The sequence below is a fragment of the Syngnathus floridae genome, chromosome 19 (assembly GCF_059516105.1).
Source record: "Syngnathus floridae isolate MCC-2025c chromosome 19, RoL_Sflo_1.0, whole genome shotgun sequence".
Taxonomy (NCBI): Eukaryota; Metazoa; Chordata; class Actinopteri; order Syngnathiformes; family Syngnathidae; genus Syngnathus; species Syngnathus floridae.
The window spans coordinates 6,555,138-6,562,449 of NC_142431.1; positions in this window are offsets into that span (position 1 = coordinate 6,555,138).

Below are 7,312 nucleotides of genomic sequence, written 5' to 3' on the forward strand. Positions count from 1 at the left end.
TAGACTTTTCTGATAAGGTTTTAGTCAGGTACGTGGCAGAGTTTTTTTTTTAAATCAGTTTCAGCTGCATTGGTGTTGATGGAATTAACAGGTGCACTAGAGGGGCAACAACGAGATGGTCCCCAAAACAGGACTGATTTTGCAGGTGGAGGCCATTTCAAGTTCCTCCCTCTTGATCTTTATTAACTGTTTTTCCACAAGTGTTGGCTTTAGCTAGAATCATTATCACGACCGGGAGCATGAGGCGATTTCTTAACCCTCCTGAAGTTGCGCAGATTGTCCAACTCCTTCAGGATGGCGCATCCATGCGTGCTGATGCAAGAAGACTTGATGTGTCTCCCAGTACAATCTCCAGAGCATGGAGGAGATTCCGGGAGACAGGCAGTTACTCTAGGAGGGCTGGACAGGGCTGTAGACGATCCTCATTCCATCAGCAGGACCGATATCTGCTGCTTTGTGCAAGGAGGAACAGGTTGAGCACTGCCGAGCCCTATAGAATGACCTCCAGCAGGCTACTGGTGTGAATGTCTCTGCCCAAACAGTCAGAAACAGACTTCACGAGGGTGGCCTCAGGGCACGACATCCTGTAGTGTTTCCTGTGCTCATTGCTCAGCACCATGGAACTCGATTGGCATTTGCTATAGAACACCAGAATTGGCAAGTCCGCCACTGGCGCCCTGTGCTTTTCACAGATGAGAGCAGGTTTACCCTGAGCACCTGTGATAGACGTGAAAGGGTCTGGAGAAGCCAAGGAGAGCGCTATGCTGCCTGCAACATCATTCAGCATGACCGGTTTGGTGGTGGGTCAGTGATGGTCCGGGGAGGCATTTCCATGGAAGAACGAACAGACCTCTACAAGCTAGAGAACGGCAGTCTGACTGCCATTAGGTATCGGGATGAAATCCTTGCACCCATGGTCAGACCCTACGCTGGTGCAGTAGGTCCGGGGTTCCTCTTGATCCACAACAATGCCCAGCCTACTGTGGCAAGAATATGCAGACAGTATCTGGAGGATGAAGGAATTGACACAATTGAATGGCCCTTACGATCACCTGATCTAAACCCGATAGAACACCTCTGGGACATAATATTTCGGTCCATCATACGCCGCCAGGTTGTTCCTCAGACTTTACAGGCGCTCACTGATGCCCTTAGACAGGTCGGGGAGGACATCTCACAAGACACCATCCGTCGTCTCATTAGGAGCATGCCGCGATGTTGTCAAGCATGCATACAAGCTCGTGGGGCCCACACAAGATTTTGAAAAGAATTTTGAGTTGCAGAAATTGAATTTTGGCAAAAAGGACGAGCCTGCCATATAATTCTTTTCACTTTGATTTTTGGGGTGTCTGTATACTGAGCCCTCTGTAGGCTGAAAACTTTTATTTTCATCAAAAGATGTGGCATCCTTTTGTTCCTGAGACATTAAACTGTCCATATCAGTATAGATATTCCCCCCAAAAAATTCACCATTGAAATCTGATGTGTTTTCAAAGTGTTCCTTTAATTTTTTTGAGCAGTGTATATCTTGCATTAAAAAACAGACATCAAAGTTACAGTACTAATTCTAACAGCAGCCATATTAGACTAAGTCAACCCGTGAGAATAAGTATGTATCCACGAGAGTGACCTTGCATTAAAATTCCAAGAGAACAAAGCACCCTCTCCTTTTAGCCCAAGGAGTGTGAGGACAATCTTATTAAATGTCGCCGTGATCTTTAGAGCCGTCGAATCCCAACTCCTTGAACCTGACCCCGGTCACTGTGATGTGATGCCTGTTTCCGCAAGGGGACGACAATCCCATAGGTTTGCTTAATTAACCACCTAAGGCTGTTTGAATTTGAACAGTTAGATAATTTACAAATTAGTGCAATTTTTGTCGCAATAACTAGAGTCTTGCATAATTTTGTTGCCAAAACACAATAATCATACCTTTTTATGTCTTTTTTTGAATGTGATATTAGTATTTTAGCACATCACCATAAAAGTAAATTATCTCTTAAAAATCGTGCTTCCGTCTTTTCTCCCCATCCTTTAGTGGTGTATTTTACGCAAAAGATTTCAGGTTGGATTGCACAATCTTAAGTGCAATTTTCTGTCTCAACAACACTAACTGTATAGACAATAGTGTCACTATCCGTATTCATTGTACGGTTCGTACCATCACTGCCATTATTATCATCCCAGGCGGCGTCTGCACAGGCTGACCGGCACATTACGAAATGTCCACCATTAAATATGACATACTGGGTGCTCCTGAGGAAAATTTTCCTCTCGTGGGATATTGAAAAGGGAAAATCTGTCCCACATTTAGGTCAGCATGCTTTCTTTCACTTTTGTTACTTTCTGAAGAGAGCCATACCATGTTGTCATGGTAATACTGTAATTATCCCATGTGGGACGAATAATAGAATATTTTTGATTATTTTATCTAATACTGGGTTTTTGTTTGCATATCGTGTAGAGAATCCGATACTTTTAAGTAAGTTTGGTATGGTACCGATACCGATGCTGGCGTAAACAGATGGAGGTGGGCCCAAGTAGGACAAACGGATGCGCCGGTCGGCGGAAACGGTAGTGGACGAGGGGATGCCGGCCTGCAAATGTCCCTTGTAAATAAGCCTTCTGCAGTGATCCCGGCTGACATTTATGAATTAATAAAACCACAACAGAATGTCAGCGCGTCTATTTGTAGCGCAGCCCAGGGAGCGTTTGTGTGTCAAACACGCCGGAGAACACCCATTCCGCTCTCGATTTATTGACATTTGCGCCACCGTGACGACGCCGTCTCCAGATGAGGCCTGCTAAGCAAATGGCCTGATATATTTATGATCTGCATATTTTCTTACAAAACACACAAAAAGAGCCACATTCGTCCTCCATCACTGTTGGTGGGTTTGCAATCCTCCTTTTCTTCCTCCTCCCCCTTTTCCTCCAGCAGGGTCAGGCAGAAGCTTCCGGAGAGTTTTACCGTGATTTGTCCTGACAGCCAGAGCCCCCCCGCAACGTTCATTTAAAGCGACGCGCACACACATGCTGGGCTTGTGTGTGTGCGTGCGTGTGCGTGTGCGTGTGTGTGTGTGTGTGTGTGTGCGCCCGTGGCGATGTGTGTGCATGGGGCCAAAGAACGTAGACTTGATTAACCCCTAACACACATACGCACGCACGCACACACACACACACACACACACACACACACACACACACACACACACACACACACACACACACACACACACACACACACACACACACACACACACACACACACACACACACACACACACACACACACACACACACTGGGAAAGTGCACTTACACTTACATAAAACACTTGATTTCATTAGATGGACATTCTGCAGGTTATTAAAAAAAGATTTATGAGCAAAGTAGCTTTTAGTTCAAGATTCCTAGTTGATGTTTTATTACTTAATGAAAAAATGTAGAATTTTTTCTTTTATAATTTTAAGTAGATGTTGCTTTTTATTACCTCTATTCATAAATTTGCACAATTTTAGGTCACGATTCCAATTTATTTTAAAAATTGAAAAAAAAACCCAAAATGGTAAAGTTTTTGTAATTTTTTGAAATTTTTAAATGTTTTTTTGATGAAGAAAATGTTTTTTTTTTTTTACTGTACAGCTCTGCTACCTCATCATGTAACCACTCAAAAAGATTCATTCACTTAACCTTTTGATTGATAGGTCGACAGGAAGCCATCAGCGATTTCCCCAAGGGCCTTGGGTCGGACGTCGTTCAAAATCAATAGGACTCCACGACAACACCGAGGGGATTCCGGGGAATTGTTCCCAATCAATAAGGTACATGAGAGAAAGGAATGTTTGTATGTTTAGCAATGTTTAGATTCCACTCTTAGTACGTAGTTTTATTCTTCACTTAAAATGAGGTTAATGTGATGATATCACACGTCTTCATTTGGCTTGTCAAGTCTCTTCTTGTTTTGCACTGACCTCTATTGCTTTATTTTACACTAGCACACACGGATGGACACACGCACACACACCATCAATCCTTAATTGGTTCCTTTCACTCTCAATTATGTCAGTCTTCATTGGACTTTTTTTGGGGGGCGGACGCATGAAAAATCAAATGTATGACATGACTTGAACAAAATTAGAGTAGCCTATGCATGTACGTATGCATCAAAAGGTTCTGGATGCAAAAAAATAAACAACCACAAAAGGTCAAATGTTAAACAACTGTGAATTCTGACCTTGCGGCTGTTTGGGCACCAATCCGCATGAACTCAGCTGCCGCTGAGCAAAAAAAGGCAAGGGTCTCGTTCCACCTGCTGGCCAAATGCCATCCAATAAATTGAGCCCAAGCTACCTGAAGCTGAAGCGGGTAATATTCATTCTCTGTAATTTTCACCAAATAGCAGAAGATTAACGTACATTTACGCAGCATGTTAAACTGCCGCCCGCTGTGTGCTTCCCTTTCGAAAGCCGGCGTTCCGGCTGCCTCGAAGCGAGTCGAAAGGACATTTAAAAAAAAACGCTTAGTATAATAACATGCTGGCTGGATGACTTATTACAGAATAAAAAGTAGACTTTTTCCTCATGTTCTCCAGCCTGGCTTAAAACGCTACGCTAGCTTGAGCCGTTTGTGTCCGATTTCCCATATGCAAGGGCTTTATAATACTTTCAAAACCCATAAAATGATCACTTAAAAAATGTAATGTGTCGCGGCATTGGTCAGATAGATCCACCCGGCCGTCTTTGAGTCTGCCCGGATCGGCGCCCGTGTTTGCTAATGAAGCTGACAGATGAGAAGAAGAGAAAGTGTTTTGTTTTTTTGGGCGGCGGCGATAACAGCAGCTCAATCACAGAGCTGAGCGGAATGCTTAATTGGGGTCATTATTATAGCGAGGACAAGCAGAAAAGATAAGCTTCCACTCCATGGAGCGCAACTTCGAGAGCATGGTGAGCCTTGATTTACATATGCACTGCAGTTACTCGTATGTACTTGTGCAGGCCGGCATGGTGCAGTAATGGGGAAAAAAAATCTATTTTCTTGTTTCATGTGTCCTAATTTGGAGAATTTGTCAAGGAGACAGTAAGGAGCGCGTCAATAGGGAAAACTTCAGCTGGACTCCTCATCCACCCCCTGATGAATGCAAGTCCCTTAAGACGTTCGTGTACAGTATGGACCAATTTACAGCTTACAGCGTTTGCAAGTAAGAGTGCTGACTGGCTGCTCCACATGAAGACATATCTGCAGAAACTGTGAAAATAGCCCGCTTGCGCTTAATACGACTTAAGTGGTGACCCATAAGTTTCCATATATCTGGTTTGGATACCTATAATGGATTTCTCAATTATTGTGATACTGGACTTTATTTGGGGATATTTAAAAGGACTTTGAACTTTATTTTTGTTTTTTCAGAGCCACTTAACCAGTCACATTCAAAGTCAACACACACCAGACATCCTTTAAATTTGAATTACATCAATATTCCCAGTTGTTAGAGGGTGTGCACACTTTTGCAACTCTGTATTTTTCATCCCTTTCTAAAATAGTTTGTTTCAATCGGGCTGTATAGGTTATAGGTCAACAATTAATCTCGTTTTTCATATCACGGTGTTAACATAGTTGCCTTAAAAAAGTAATTTTATTGATTGTTAGCTATTGTGAGCAACGCATACGAAGACATTACCATCCTCAAATTTTTTACTGCAATTTATCACAGCGACAAGAAATACACTGATGCACTTCCTCATCTCGTCTCCTCTTTTACCACAACTCATCTTCTTAGCACGATGACTTTATTTATTGGTCATTTGTCAAAGGTAAACAAACCGTTCCCGGGCGGCGGCAAATTCACGCATCACTGCTTTGCCGCTCGGCGACATACAAATGATGCTGTCTACAGAGTTCACCGGTGGCTGATTGTTGGCTTTCAGGGAAACTTTTATTTGTAATCAAGAGTAGTTGAACCTGTCCCGCCTTTCTAGGGAAGTCATTAATCCGCGGGAGGCGTTCAGTGGACGCACATCGCTCCACCTCGCCGCTCTGCCGCCAGGAACAACAATGCCAGCTCTTCATTTGCCTCAGAAATAAACTCATTAACCACCTCCAGAGAGCAAATGTGAATAATCTCATGGAGCTGCACACCTGGCCTTGTGCATATATACATTAGTAGATGAAGAAATGGAATGTTTACACATGTTACCTTCCGATTAGTCTTCCACGTGAATACAAATCAGCACAACCATGCCAGCTTCGACATTGCAGTTTCTAAAATGCTTGGTGCTCCGTAGCACAGAATTCTAAAATATTCCCGCACGTAGTTGATGATAATTGGTTGTGCTTTTATTGCCACGAGTCTCGCGTCATCAAAGCAGCAGCTGTAATAGTAATAAAAAAAAAACTGTGATATAGTTTGTTCAATCTGCAGCAACACTCTACTCACTCTTGATTTGCTTTTTTGCTCGTTCAGCAAAAAAACGCTGCCTTCACTTGTAGGCAAAAAGAAAAAAGCCTCTGGGATTTAGATATCATACCAGAAGCCAATGTAGCGCAAAAGCCTAAAGAGAAGTGGTGTACATTCATTTTTTTTTTTTTAATCCGTTTGAACTGAGCTGTGTCTCTATTAGTGTCAACTTCAACACAAGACTCATTGCATTGAGCAGCGGAGTGTGTGTGTCAGCGCAATAGTGTCAATAATAAAAGAGCCACAGTAGTGCTGCTCTTCAAATAAAGCATATGTATTCGCTTTAATGGCCCGGCCTTTTATTGACGTTTAGGCGGGGGGATCCAATATTCTGCCTGCGTGCCAGAGAATCTTATGTTCTTATGAACGCGCCAGCTTCTCGCTGCAATTATCTGGAATTGTTCGCCCTTGGTCATCAAAGGCGTAGAGTTGAACCTGTGGAAGGTTCGAGGCAAGGGATGTCACACAATGGCAAATTTGGAAATAGTTTTCCATTTAATAGGTTGAAGACAGTTGGATGAGTGGGCAGAGCTAGAGTTGTTGGTGAAATATCGGAATTTCAAGTGTTGTACTTTCTTTCCATTCTTTCGCTGACAATCCAGTCGATATTCAGGAGACAGACTTTTCTTTGAAGCTCCCTTATGGGTTTGTACCTCAATGATGAAAATGTACCCAACTGCATCGCCCACGCTGTGCTTGACGCGTACACGCCTTCTCGTATAGTCTTGCTTTGTCTCGGGAAATTGCTTTTCGTCTCTCCCTAAACGCCTCTTCATAAGTCGTATGCGCTGACAACGTGATATATATTTGCCAGACGCGAGGAGACTGCGCTTGTTGACGTAAACAACGCAGCAGGT